Source organism: Palaemon carinicauda, chromosome 13 (genome assembly GCF_036898095.1).
Source record: "Palaemon carinicauda isolate YSFRI2023 chromosome 13, ASM3689809v2, whole genome shotgun sequence".
Taxonomy (NCBI): domain Eukaryota; kingdom Metazoa; phylum Arthropoda; class Malacostraca; order Decapoda; family Palaemonidae; genus Palaemon; species Palaemon carinicauda.
In genome coordinates this window covers 137,580,926-137,594,446 of record NC_090737.1, presented here as the reverse complement: position 1 = coordinate 137,594,446, position 13,521 = coordinate 137,580,926, and the positions used below count along the sequence as shown (strand labels likewise).

The 13,521-nt window shown below is 37.4% G+C and overlaps 1 protein-coding gene across 1 annotated transcript in view; it reads left to right on the top strand.

Moving 5' to 3' along the window:
• LOC137652492 (transmembrane protein 263-B-like) overlaps positions 1-6,957 on the top strand; it is a 43,636-nt gene extending 36,679 nt beyond the window's left edge. The window contains exon 4 of the mRNA XM_068385932.1: positions 5,306-6,957. The gene's annotated coding sequence lies outside the window, so the exon portion shown is untranslated. The remainder of the gene's footprint in view (positions 1-5,305) is intronic.
• The last annotated feature ends 6,564 nt before the right edge of the window (positions 6,958-13,521 follow it).

The window sequence follows — 13,521 nt, the reverse complement described above, 5'->3', positions numbered from 1 at the left end:
TTCTTTGTGTCATCTAGTAGCCAACAAAGTCCTGACTTTGTGGGGTTCCCCGACTGTGGATCTGTTCGCGACAGCGCTGATCTTCAAGATTCCACTGTACTTCCCCCCAGTGCCGGATCCCAAGGCGCTCTGGCAAGATGCCTCCCAACAACGGTGGGACAACATCAACGTGTACGCCTTTCCCCCGTTCTGTCTGATGAGGAGGGTGCTCAACAAGACCAGAATATCGGTCAATTTTTCAATGACCCTCATAGCTCCGCTATGGCATCACGCGGAATGGTTTCCGGACCTTCTGCAACTCCTAACGGAACTTCCGAGAGAATTCCTTCCAGGACACGATCTACTCAGACAACTACATGCCAGCATCTTCCACAAAGCTGTAGCTTCGCTACGACTTCATGCCTGGTGACTATCCAGCATCTCCTCGCTGAGAGAGGATTTTTCGCAACAAGTTGCGATTAGGATGTCTAGACATCTGCGAAAATCATCCGCATCTGTCTACCAGGCAAAGTGGAAAGTCTTCTGTGGTTGGTGTCGTGGAAGGGGTATCTCTCCACTCCATGCCACCTTTCCAGCAATAGCGGAGTTCCTCGTGTATTTGCGGGAAGAAAATGCGCCTTTCAGTCTCGGCGATGAAAGGCTATCGCTCAGTCTAGCCTTCAGGCTCAAAGGAATGAACTTTTCTTCCTCGCTGGAACTTTCCGTACTCATACGAGGTTATGAACGTACCTGCCCTCAGTCGGATGTGAGACCTCCTCCATGAAACGTGGTTCGAGTTCTCAGGTCTCTTAAGAGACCTCACTATGAACCATTACACCAGGCTTCAGTTCTCCACCTAGCTTGGAAGACGGTGTTCTTACTAGCTTTGGCTTTGGCCAAGCGAGTCAATGAACTTCATGGTCTCTCATATGACATCGCCCATGCAAGGGTATCGGGGGGATGTAACGTTCAAATTCGTCCTTGAGTTTGGTGCTAAGACTCAAAATCAGGGGGTGCCGGACGCTCGGTTCGGCTCCTTTCTGTAACAGATGTCCCAGACCTTCTCCTACTGTGCCCAGTAAGGAGTCTGAGGCTATATCTCAGAAGAACGGCTGCAGTCCGTCCCCAGGTGCAAGCATTGTTAGCACTGGGAGGATTAAGAGAAGGGTCACCAAGAACACCATCTCGGCATGGATTCGTAGGGCGATCCATCTGTCCCTGAATCCAGACCCTCCTCCGTCACGTCGCCCTAGAGCACATGATGTCAGAGGCGTAGCTACGTCCCTGGCCTTCAAGAGAAATTTCTCAGACCCAGGTCCTTCAAGCTGGGGTGTGGAAACGTCAGACGACCTTCACAGCCCACTACCTGCACGACGTGACCCACAGGAGGCTCGATACGTTTTCTATCGGCCCTGTGGTGGCTGCACAACAGCGGGTTTAAAACCTCAGACTCTTAGTGGACAAGTAGCAGAATGTTGAGGGCATTGTTACCTGGTCTTAGTCGGCATGAATGAAAAGATTTGTCTGGCCCTTACTCTTTTTTTCATCCTCCCCTTTCTTGGGGAAAGCAGCATCCTGGGTTCTCTGCACAGCTGACCTCAAACCACTGCAGGTAAACCATGTTTCCTTGTGTTCCGAGTATTAAGATAATACTGTCACGTCCCCATACCCTGACAAGGTGGTATTGGGAGAGTCCTAGCCTAAAGTTTCCTTCTAAGGGACTACAGGTCAACTTCCTAAGATGAGTCACACTTTATTTTACCTTCACACACAGCTTGTGTAGGCAGCAGTCCTTGCGTAGCAAGGTTCTAGCGAGGTGCAGGGACTCCTTATTGCTGAGTGCGAACACACTCAAATATTGAGTCCCCGGGCAAAGCCAAAAGCCAGTACTGGCAGGGACTTTCCACCCTTCTTAATGGGTGAGTCACCCCTATTAAATAGCGTGGTTTGTATGTCAGTTACGGAAGAAATGACAAATTCGTAGGTAATTTGTGAATAGTGGCTTTCACGCGCCTTTGCTTTATACACGACACCCACAAGGTGCTCGCGCGAGGGTAGTAACCTCTGCATTCCATGCTTTTATCTTTCTCTGGTATAATTGGAAGATTTTATCAGAAAAGTGTATTAGAAGGACCCCTTTTCACCGGGCGCCACAGGTCTCTCCCCAGAAATAGATTTTTCCTTCGTCAAAATACATTTTTTCCTAACTATACAAACCTTAGCTATTTAATCAAACTTGCCCGCCAGCCCTATCCCCCTTGAAGTCCTACTTCCAAGTGAAGTGAGCTCAAGCACAGGTGTGTGTGTGTGTGGGGGGGGGGGTAGCAGGCTACCCTCCCTACCCCCCGCTAATTAGCGGTGGGGTAGTAAACCCTCGTTAAAATTTTAATGGCTCGTCATTTCAGCTACGCCGAAAGTAATAACCCCTATTAAATAGCTAAGGTTTGTATAGTTAGGAAAAATACAAATTACCTACGAATTTGTCATTTTTATTTCATTCTTTAAAACATTTTGTGATTTGTTGTCTCAGACATACACTGTAATTTGCCACTATACTAAATGCGTTACTATATTTTCTTTCTACTGTATTTACATATCTATTTCAAGGTTCTGGATTCTCTCTTCCACCTGTAAATGTTTTTTTAGTTCCTACAAGAATACATACCTTGTCCTTTACTAGGGGTATGGCTCAGCAAAGCTGGAACTAGGTTGAAAATATTTGTAACGAGGTGTAGATATTTACTGCCATGTGACTTTAAACCCCACCCACTTGACAGCGCACAGCTGTCGCTTTTACTTCGGCCGCAGAGCAGTATGAATGTACAGTAGAACCTCAGTGACGGCCTAATAGAGGAGAAGGACTGTCAGTTATTGCCGAGAGAGTCCATTACAGTACATCATCATCATCCCCTTCGACTATTGACGCAAAGGGCCTCGGTTAGATTTCACCAGTCGTTTATGTCTTGAGCTTTTAATATAATACTTCGCCATTCATCATCATCTGCTTCATGTTTCATAGTCCTCAGCCATGTAGGCCAGGGTCTTCCAACTCCTTTAGCGCCTTGTGGAGCCCAGTTGAATGTTTGGTGAACTAATCTCTCTTGGGGAGTGTGAAGAGCATGCCCAAGCCGTCTCTATCTACCCCTCACCATGATCACATCCACATATGGCACTTGAGTAATCTCTCTTATAGTTTCATTTCTATCTGCCATTTAACTCTCAGTATCAGTACAGTATATCGAAATGAGGTTTCCCAAATCATAAAATCAAGCAAAATCAAACCAAATCATAACATACCAACACCTTATGAAATATTTTTATTTTATGCCGTGTTTAAAATATTGCTCCGATGTTTAGATCTCAGAAGCTAATCTCGTCTTCAGTTTGACGAAAACTTTGACTTCTCGTCCTTGATTTGTGTATTAACCTGGTACCACCATTCACCAATCTCATTGTATGTGTGGTATGAAATATAATTCTGATATTCCCAGATTGTACCATCCCCCCACAAAGTACTAGATAGAGAAAGTCTTCAATTTACAAACTTAAAAGGTTCCAAAAAGCTGTTTGTGAATTGAATTTTGTAACAAAAAATTTCTTATAGTAGGCCTCATCACATGCCTATGATTTTCAGCTGCAAAAGTCAACAAAGAGTCCTGTTTAATATTGCTTTACTGTATTAAATTATATATTGTTGTATTACAATATTTCCTTATGAATTTTTGAGGCTGCTATGGTTGCCACCTTGCACCAAAAAGTCTAATTGACTACCTTCCAGCTTTACCGAAAGACAGATCCATATATAAATAATTCCAGGTTTGTGTTAGGGAAAAATACTAATTATCTACGGATTTGTCATGTTTGTAGGTTAAGGACCTTCTGTGTGTAGTTAATTCAAAGGGGTATCTTTTCTTATTTCCAAAGTTTTAATCTGGTCGTGACCTACTTTTGTAATGCTCTTCTAGTCACGTTGAAGCGATGGAACTAAGGAAGTTCAAACTCGTTGCAAATATTTTTTTTTTTATTGAAGGTTAACATGAATCTGTTATCTTATATCATTTTACTTAACCCTTTTACCCCCAAAGGACGTACTGGTACGATACACAAAACTCATCCCTTTACCCCCATGGACGTACCTGTAGGTCCTTGCAAAAAACTGCTTTTTACATTTTTGCATATTTTTGATAACTTTATGAGAAACTTCAGGCATTTTCCAAAAGAATGAGACCAACCTGACTCTATGACAAAAATCAAGGCTGTTAGAGCAATTTAAAAAAAACATATTGCAAAATGTGCTTGAAAAAAAAACGCCTGCGGGTTAAGGGTTGGAAAGTTCCAAATAGCTTGAGGGTAAAAGGGTTAATCTTATGTTTTTACTTATTTATATTTTTTTTTCTATTTCTCCTATATACAGTAGTTTGTTGTACTTTTCTAGTTATTTTTTCCTACTGAACTGACTCCCTATCGGGACCCTCAGCTTGTAGAACCTTCTATATCTAAGTAAAGTTATTGCTAGACTTTTAATGATAAAGATAAAAATAGTTTTCTTATGTATAAAAATGGGGATTTTATATAACATCACTAATTATCTCCACTCTGATTGAGTTAGTCACTTTTTTTCCAGAGTCAATACTGGATTCAAATTACCCCCCGACAGGAGTTGAATCTTTTGCCCCATATTGTGACTCATTCATCAAGTGTTTGGTAGTCAATACCAGTATATGCTTCCCCACTTTGAACCAAAGAAAAAGGCTATCAAAGATATTGGTTTGTACTGTATTATCAAATAATTAGATTAATTTCAAATGATTATAAACTTCTTGAAGGACACTCCAAAATCAAACTATTGTTCTCTGGTCTTGGGTAGTTCATAGCGTCTGTGCCATGGTCTTCCACTGTCTTGGGTTAGAGTTTCTCAGGCACACTATTCTATCTTATTTCTCTTTCGTTGGTTTTTTTAAAGTTTTTGTAGTTTATATATGAAAGATTTGTTTTGGTATTGTTACTGTTCTTAAGATATTTTATTTTAATTGTTAATTACATATCTTGTAGTTCATTCATTTCCTAGTTTCCTTTTCCCTGTTGGAGCCCTCGGGCTTATAGCATCCTGCTTTTCCAACTATGATTGTAGCTTAGCAATTAATAAACAGATTTTGAAGCAAAGCAAAAAATCTATTTTTGGGTGAGATGGCCATGTCGTCCTAATGGACCTGTACGCTTAAAGCGTACAGGTTCATCAGGACGACATGGCTTGAGACCAAACATGATAATATAAGTATATAGTCGGAATGTTTGTATATCTCAAAACTTCTTTTTTAATTTTCAGTCTGTCACAGGAGACGGTGTTATTCTCTACACCGACATCTCTATGTTGAAGTCAACCACGAGTGGCCTTTTTGCCCCTCTATCTGATTTTGAGTTCATCGCTATCAAAATACAGGTATTTTGGGTACTGCCAGTCTTTGAATTCAGCCTTGGTGGCATTATCTCTGTTGATTGATTTTTAAAACACGAGCTATTAGTTATCAGTCTTTCTTTTACTGTATTGATGGATGTTTTATTCTAGTGATATTTTCTATTTTAAGCTGTAGGCATATTTTAGAAACTGGCGTGATTTTTGGAATGGAAACCTTATCGAATTATTTCATTCCTCACAATTTAAGATATTTTCTATGATTGCTTTGGATAAAATAAAACCTATCAGAATGAGTTATCAATACGTCTTCTCTTTTTCTTCACTTTTTCACTAGGCTTAAGCGAAATAAATTACATACTTTTTAAAATAAAGAAGTCACCTTATAATTCTTTAACTGAATTTCATTGGTTAGAAATGAAGATTTTGGATGTCTTAGTTTAAATTTTAAGTTATACAGAATCAATTGTTCAGTAGATTGTTTTCTGTCTATGGATGAAGTCGAATCGTCTGGACGCATGCGAGAGATATCTTGGTAAATATATTTTTGGTGGTTTTTTTTTTTCATTGTTTTTTTAAATGTTTATAAATTCGGTGAGAAAAGAGAAAAAATATTTTGGTTATATTTCTTGAAAAACTTATACACAAATGATTAGCTAAGAATTACAATCTCCAAATGCCATTACTTTTGACATTACAATATATGTTATTTGAGAGGCAATTAAAAATTTACATTAATCTTGTATAAATCTTTTTGGAAGTACACAAATTAGGGTATTTTATACATTTTGTACCATTTATGTAAACATTAAGAGATTTCCAATCTTTTATTTTAAATCTGAATTTTATTTTTCTTGAAAGTGTTATATTGGGTAACTTTTAATGCCATTATATATTTTGGAGGCCGATAAGTTTCAATATAGCAATTTTATTGCATCATAAATTGAAAATTATTTTATCTATGATCAATTTTGAAATAGATTTTTGAATAGGACCAATGTATTATAGTTTTGGGAGGTTTGGGGGAGCCTATAGGTCTATCTGTTGAGTCATCAGCAGTCATTGCCTGTCCTTTCCTGGTCCTAGCTTGGGTGGAGAGGAGGCTTGGGTGTTGATCATATATGTTCAGTCTCTTGGGCAATGTCACTGTCCCTTCCCTCTGTCATTCATGAGCGACCTTTAAACCTTAATGTCAAGAAGCCCCCTTTTTTTTATTTTGTTTCCCAGTGTTTAAGATTAATTGAAGAGAATTATTTATGGTCAGTCTCTAGGGCATTGTCCTACTTGCTAGGGCAATGTCACTGTCCCTACCCTCTGTCATTCATGAGCAACCTTAAAACCTTTCTGTCAAGAAGCAGCCTTTTTTTTTTTTATCTTGTTTCCCAGTGTTTGAAATTAATTGAAGAGAATTATATATGGTCAGTCTCTAGGGCATTGTCCTGCTTGCTAGGGCAATGTCACTGTCCCTTCCCTCTGTCATTCATGAGCGACCTTTTAAACCTTCGTCAAGAAGCAGTCTTTTTTTTTTTTTTTTTTTTTTTTTTTTTTTTTTTTTTTTTTTTTTTTTTTTTTTTCCCCAGTATTTAAAATTAATTGAAGAGAATTATATATGGTCAGTCTCTAGGGCAATTTCCTGCTTGCTAGGGCAATGTCACTGTCCCTTCCCTCTGTCATTCATGAGCGACCTTTAAAACCTTAATGTCTAGAAGCCCCCTTCTTTTTTAATCTTTATTCCCAGCGTTTAAAATTAATTGAAAAGAATTATATATGGTCAGTCTCTTGGGCATTGTCCTGCTTGCTAGGGCAATGTCACTGTCCCTTCCCTCTGTCATTCATGAGCGACCTTTAAACCTTAATGTCAAGAAGCAGCCTTTTTTTATCTTGTTTCCCAGTGTTTAAAATTAATTGAAGAGAATTATTTATGGTCAGTCTCTAGGGCATTGTCCTGCTTGCTAGGGCAATGTCACTGTCCCTACCTTCTGTCATTCATGAGCAACCTTTAAAACCTTTCTGTCAAGAAGCAGCCTTTTTTTATCTTGTTTCCCAGTGTTTAAAATTAATTGAAGAGAATTATGTATGGTCAGTCTCTAGGGCATTGTCCTACTTGCTAGGGTAATGTCACTGTCCCTACCCTCTGTCATTCATGAGCAACCTTTAAACCTTAATGTCAAGAAGCCCCCTTTTTTTTTATCTTTTTTTCCCAGCGTTTAAAATTAATTGAAGAGAATTATTTATGGTCAGTCTCTAGGGCATTGTCCTGCTTGCTAGGGCAATGTCACTGTCCCTTCCCTCTGTAATTCATGAGCGACCTTTTAAACCTTTGTCAAGAAGCAGTCTTTTTTTTTTTAATCTTGTTTCCCAGCGTTTAAGATTAATTGAAGAGAATTATGTATGTCCAGTCTCTAGGGCATTGTCCTACTTGCTAAGGCAATGTCACTGTCCCTTCCCTCTGTCATTCATGAGCGACCTTTTAAACCTTAATGTCAAGAAGCCCCCTTTTTTTTAAGCTTGTTTCCCAGCGTTTCAAATTAATTGAGAATTATGTATGGTCAATCTCTAGGGCATTGACCTGCTTGCTAGGGCAATGTCACTGTCCCTTCCCTCTGTCATTCATGAGCGACCTTTAAACCTTTATGTCAAAAAGCCCCCTTTATTTTAATCTTGTTTCCCAGTGTTTGAAATTAATTGAAGAGAATTATGTATGGTTAGTCTCTAGGGCAATGTCATTGTTCCTACCCTCTGTCATTCATGAGCGACCTTTTAAACCTTCGTCAAGAAGCAGTCTTTTTTTTTTTTTTATCTTTTTCCCCAATGTTTAAAATTATTTGGACTAGTTTGAGATGCCTACAACAGTGAATTTGCTACAGGGAATAGTTATGGTTTTAATAAAACATATATAAGAATTATTGATATACTGTATGGTCTATCATTATGATAAGAATCTCAAAGAATTATATTATTGTGCCATATGAGTAATTTTAATTTCATGATTGAAGATATTTTTGATGGAGTACCTTATTAATAATCAAAAATATATACTGTACCATAGAATTTTTATTTTGTTAGTAACACTGTATAACTATGCCTTAAAAAAGTTGTAATATCACTGTACTGTATTAAGATTTGCAATGCTGTGCATGTTTTCTGTAGATAATGTACTCTGTGCTGTAAATAGATAAAAAACTACATAAATAGATAAACTGTAGTTTCAAATGTTTAAGAAATATTGGAAGGGAAGTATTAGCACCAGAACACGCTTTTAATCAAGAACCAAGACAGGAGTGAAGAAAGATACTTCTGCCGTTAGGTGCTTTTTCTTGCACATGGGAAGTACAAAAATTGTCTAATTAAATAATGTGCAATATTTTTAGTTAAAATATTTTAACATGTGATTAGAAAACTAGTTTATTATATGTAGTCCCTTGTATTTTAAGTTTTGTATGCTTTTCAACCAATTGTGTTGCCATCACAGCGCCTTCTGACCAAGTGGGAGCATTGATTCGATGAGGAATATCAATTTAAAAGTTAGAGATTATAAATACAGTATATATTTGTATATATTTTTAATATTGCATCATATAATACAGTAGATAGTTTGTACCCATATATGTCTTTTACTTGATTTTGTCTCTATCAAGGAAGGTGGAAAGGAATGTAATGTATTCGGAATTGAAACCAGTGCAATATCTTCATTGCTGTTGACCATGAGAACCTTAAAGAATTTAGACACTTCTGAATAGGTACAGGAATGGAACTATAACAGTGATTTTGTAAATGCATTTTCTGCAGATTGCTTTCCTAGCTTTTGTAGAATTGCATTAACCTTTTTCCAGTTAAAGTCATGGCTTTGTATTTTAGAGGAGTTACAGTGTAGTTGCTGTTCATCTGTTGGGTTATTTATTTTCGGTCGTAAGGTTAGGGCAGTTTGCGAGTGCGCTTTTCTCTAGGACATTGCTGCTACTCTTAGTATACTGTACAAGCAGTCTCATGAAATAATGCTTTAGAAACTGGTTCGTGTTATTGATACAGATTTTCAATAGATATATTTCTAACTTTTTGATTAGATATAGTTTTATATTAGATATAGTTTTATAGTTTATTGTTCCTCTCTATGCTAATTGGTTTCTTAAAATCTCAGTTAATTTGTTTCTCAAAGTAAATTTATTTGTTGAGATATACTAAAACTCTTATTTCAATTATTTTTTTTTTCTAAGCATTGCACAGATTGTATATTGAAATGAACTGTAATTGTACAGGGTATTCCTAACGAACAGTAGATCCTGTCCTCTATTGTTCTTTCATCTTTTATCTGCCTTAGATAAAGAATGTGAGGTCTTCAGATTCTCTGTATAGTGTACTAGCAGTCGGGTAAGAGTGGTTGTTAGCGAGTGCAGGAGAGATACTCGAGAGAGGAAGTGTAGCAACTGTTTGATCATTCAAGCTCTCTTTCTGTAATGGTGTTCATAGAAAGTAGACATTTTTTGTGCCCTTTAGCCTTTTCCCACAAGTTGTCCAACTTCTCAAACTTTTATCTTGCTCCAATTTTCACCTGGGTATACATCCTATTGGAGGTACGAGACTTGTTAAACTAATCTTTTAGTTTGATTATCTTTGAAAAAGTATGTTTCTTTTATTGTTGCTATAAAATCTGAAATGAGGAAACTTTTATAAAAGTTACTAAGATAGTTATATTTCTTAGCTGGAGTGATATATATGTAAAGATAACCAAATTATTACTCTAACTTGAGTACTGACAATCAATTCCTAAGTAAACTTTACAGTAACTCTCATATTATGAATAACATGAATGTTTGTCTACTGTATATATCATCATCAAACTCAACCTTGAAGTTTATAAAAAACCTTTCAAGAGTCCATTGCAGCTTTTCAATCTTTTCACGCAAATCTATAAAGGTTGATAACAGCGAGTGCTTTAAAAGATACAGTAAAGATGCCGTCAAATTTACTTCCGTAATTGTTGGATCAGAATTTTGTATCAATTAAGTTTTCCATCACAAATAGCGAAACACTTATCACTGTGGATATTTCTTGTATAGTACTGTTGAGCACATTTGTACATATTACTTGTTAACAGTAACATGCAAATCTCAGAACATCAAAATGAGTATAATATTACTACTACATAATTGACTAATATATCTACATAGCAGTATTTATTCATGGTTTGAGTCTGTCTGTGTGAGAATTAACATGGGTCCATCTCGCATCTCAAAAGTCATGATCATCAGTGAATATTCAAATCCTAGCTCCCACCATATGTGCTAGTTCCTAAGTGATATTGACCTGTTTGTCCAGATAGTCATATTGTTAGTGGTAGGCCACAGAATGTTCTTGAAATAATCCATATTTTTATGGTCATATTATGTACAGTACTGTAGCATTTGTATAATTCACACTGAATGAAGTGTCACTCGGGTTGCCTCCCCACTAGGTATATTGATATCTTTTTAAGGAATAATTAATTTTTTTTCTATACAGATGTCACACAATGACTATATCATTGGGGTCCCTCTTCTCTTTATTACAGATGTTTTGTGAAGAGAATTGTCAGTGGTGGTCATTTTTGCCTTTTGAGCACCGAAAGGCTCTTTTAAAATTTATGTTGTTTTAACAAATCTTATCCAGTATGCATTTGCTTTAATGCTTCAAGTGGATTACAAGAAAAGTAAAAACATGTTTTCTTGATTGGTAACTTTTTGTTTGGTCGTCGTTCACACTCCTCGGCCCTAGTGTACCATAGCCACCAGCGTTTACTGGTAACCTAGACACCTTTCTTTTTCCTCAGTTGGAAGGACATTCTCTTCTTATTGAGCTTTTTACTGTGCAATTAAGTGAATTGAGAAATTTTTGGATTACTGTACTCTACATTTAGTCTCTAGGTTATCATTTTCTTTCTACTTGATTCAGAAGGTATATATTACTCTTCTGGTTTTGTAAACCTAAATTTTATTTCATGGTTATAAACGTGCCTTGTTTAAACCAGTCTGTACAAGCACAAGTTAGTTATGTCAATTATAGCTAATAGTTAGCCCTTTTATGATACTTTTTATGCATTGTAAAAGCTAATATTCTTACACTGATAAGTTCAGGAGTTTTAAAAGTTAAGGAATATTGTAAATTTTGTGGTGCAGAATAGGTACTATGAGTATTGGAGATTATTATAAATTATTATTACTTGGTAAGCTACAACCCTAGTTGGAAAAGCAAGATGCTTAAAGCCCAGGGGCCCCAACAGGGAAAATAGCCGTGTGATGAAAAAAAATTTATATTTTTAGAACAGTAACAACTGTTTAGTATTAGGAGGGGATAGTTAAATAAATTTTAAATTGCATTAGCCACTAAAAGTTCATCTTTTTGCTTGTTCTTTCCACTTTCAAGGATCCATTCCTTTAGCTGCTAGTTTATGCAAAGAAATTAATCAAGTACCTGTTTAATCAATTATCCTTCATTATGATTATATAATTTCACCCTAACAAGAATGAGTTTATGATCTTTTTGTGTGCTTTTCAAAGGATGTCATTGCCACCTATGAGCTAAAACATATTTCAAAGCTCATTTAAATTTGACGTAATTTCTTTGCAATCTGGTAAGAGAGAATTTAGTACTATTTTAATATAAATTAATACTGCATTCTATGATTTTTTTCAGATTAATTTTACCAACCATTACTAGTTTCTTGTAGAGAACAAACTTTTTCTTGTATTATGGATATTCTTCAGTCGTTGCTGGCTCCACTTCATGAAAAAGTGTGTATTGTACTTGGTCCACCGAGTGGCAGCCCCTCTCTTTCTACAGCCATCAGGCAATTTATAGTCTTATTTTTGTTCCTTGGATATGTTTGTGGTTTGTATGTACATTTCTTAGTCTGGAAGATGTTAAGCTTAGTATAAAATTTGGAGATATTCAAGCAGCATTAATTCTGGTGATAAGTTGTTCCGAATTGAATGAGTACAGTACTTTTATGAACTTTTTGTTGTTCATCACTGAGGATATGCCTGTTAACAAGAATGCCCCAGTTCTGAGAATCATAGTTGGCCTCCTTTTCAGTGCGAGAGCTTTATGAAGAAAGTTTATTTTCTTCGGGGAGTATACTCCATCCCCAAAGGAAGTTTTTGGCACTTCCTCTCTCTCACACTCATGCACCCTGTGCTTTCCATTTTTCACCCCAGCATTTAACCCACTCCCCTATAAGTGGACTAGATGCTGGAATGATTGACAACTAATGTCTTTCCACATAGTCCGGTGGATGTAGGAGACAAATATTGTCAACTATTTTCCCACCTATGATGGACTTTTTACCCCTGCCTGTTATTGGCGATGGTCTCATTTTAGTGAAGTTGGCTTCCCTCCCTCGAACTCTTTACATATTCAGTACATATTTAGTGGTTCCTATAGGAGTCTTTCACAGCTACTTCCTCTGTGCGAGCAGCGTCATCAAGCTCTCAACCATGGGCGTAACTGATAGCACAAGTGCTATTGGTGGGAAGAGGATGTGAGAAACATCTCCCTCTCCCTTTTCTTGTGTGTGCCCTTCTGCCCAAAAAGAAATAATTATTCACCATTGCCAGTTGCAAAAAGTCTACAGCATCTTATTGAGTTTTCCTTCCCCCACCCCAGTCAAATCATTGAGCCTGAAGATATTGTTGTAGTTCCTTTCAGAGGTTTGGGAAGGTGTTTTCCATAGGTAGAGTGAAAGTAAAGTTTTCATGTTCTTAACTTGCGATGCTTCGATGTCCCAGTGGGTGAAGGTTGGGAGTCCAAATAGGATTATCATCTACTCTCCATTGCATATAAGATTTAATTTTTGATCCTCTTCCCTGGGACATTGACAATGTCATCCTGTGTGCATATGTACAAGGACATAGTCTTAGTCTTCTGTAAGTGAGAGGACATTCAACTGGCGTTCTTTATCGATGGTTTCGGCAGCCCCCGGATGGGTGCAGTACACAACCTTTCCAGGACTGTGCTTTTTACATCCTGAAGTTGCCTGAAATGTGGGGGCATCTGCCCGGTAGCTGGCCATCTATGTTCAGCTGTCACCCACGTTTTGAGACTACATTCATGGGTCCATCCAAGCCCCAAAATGTAAGCACTTGCTGTCTTGTGAT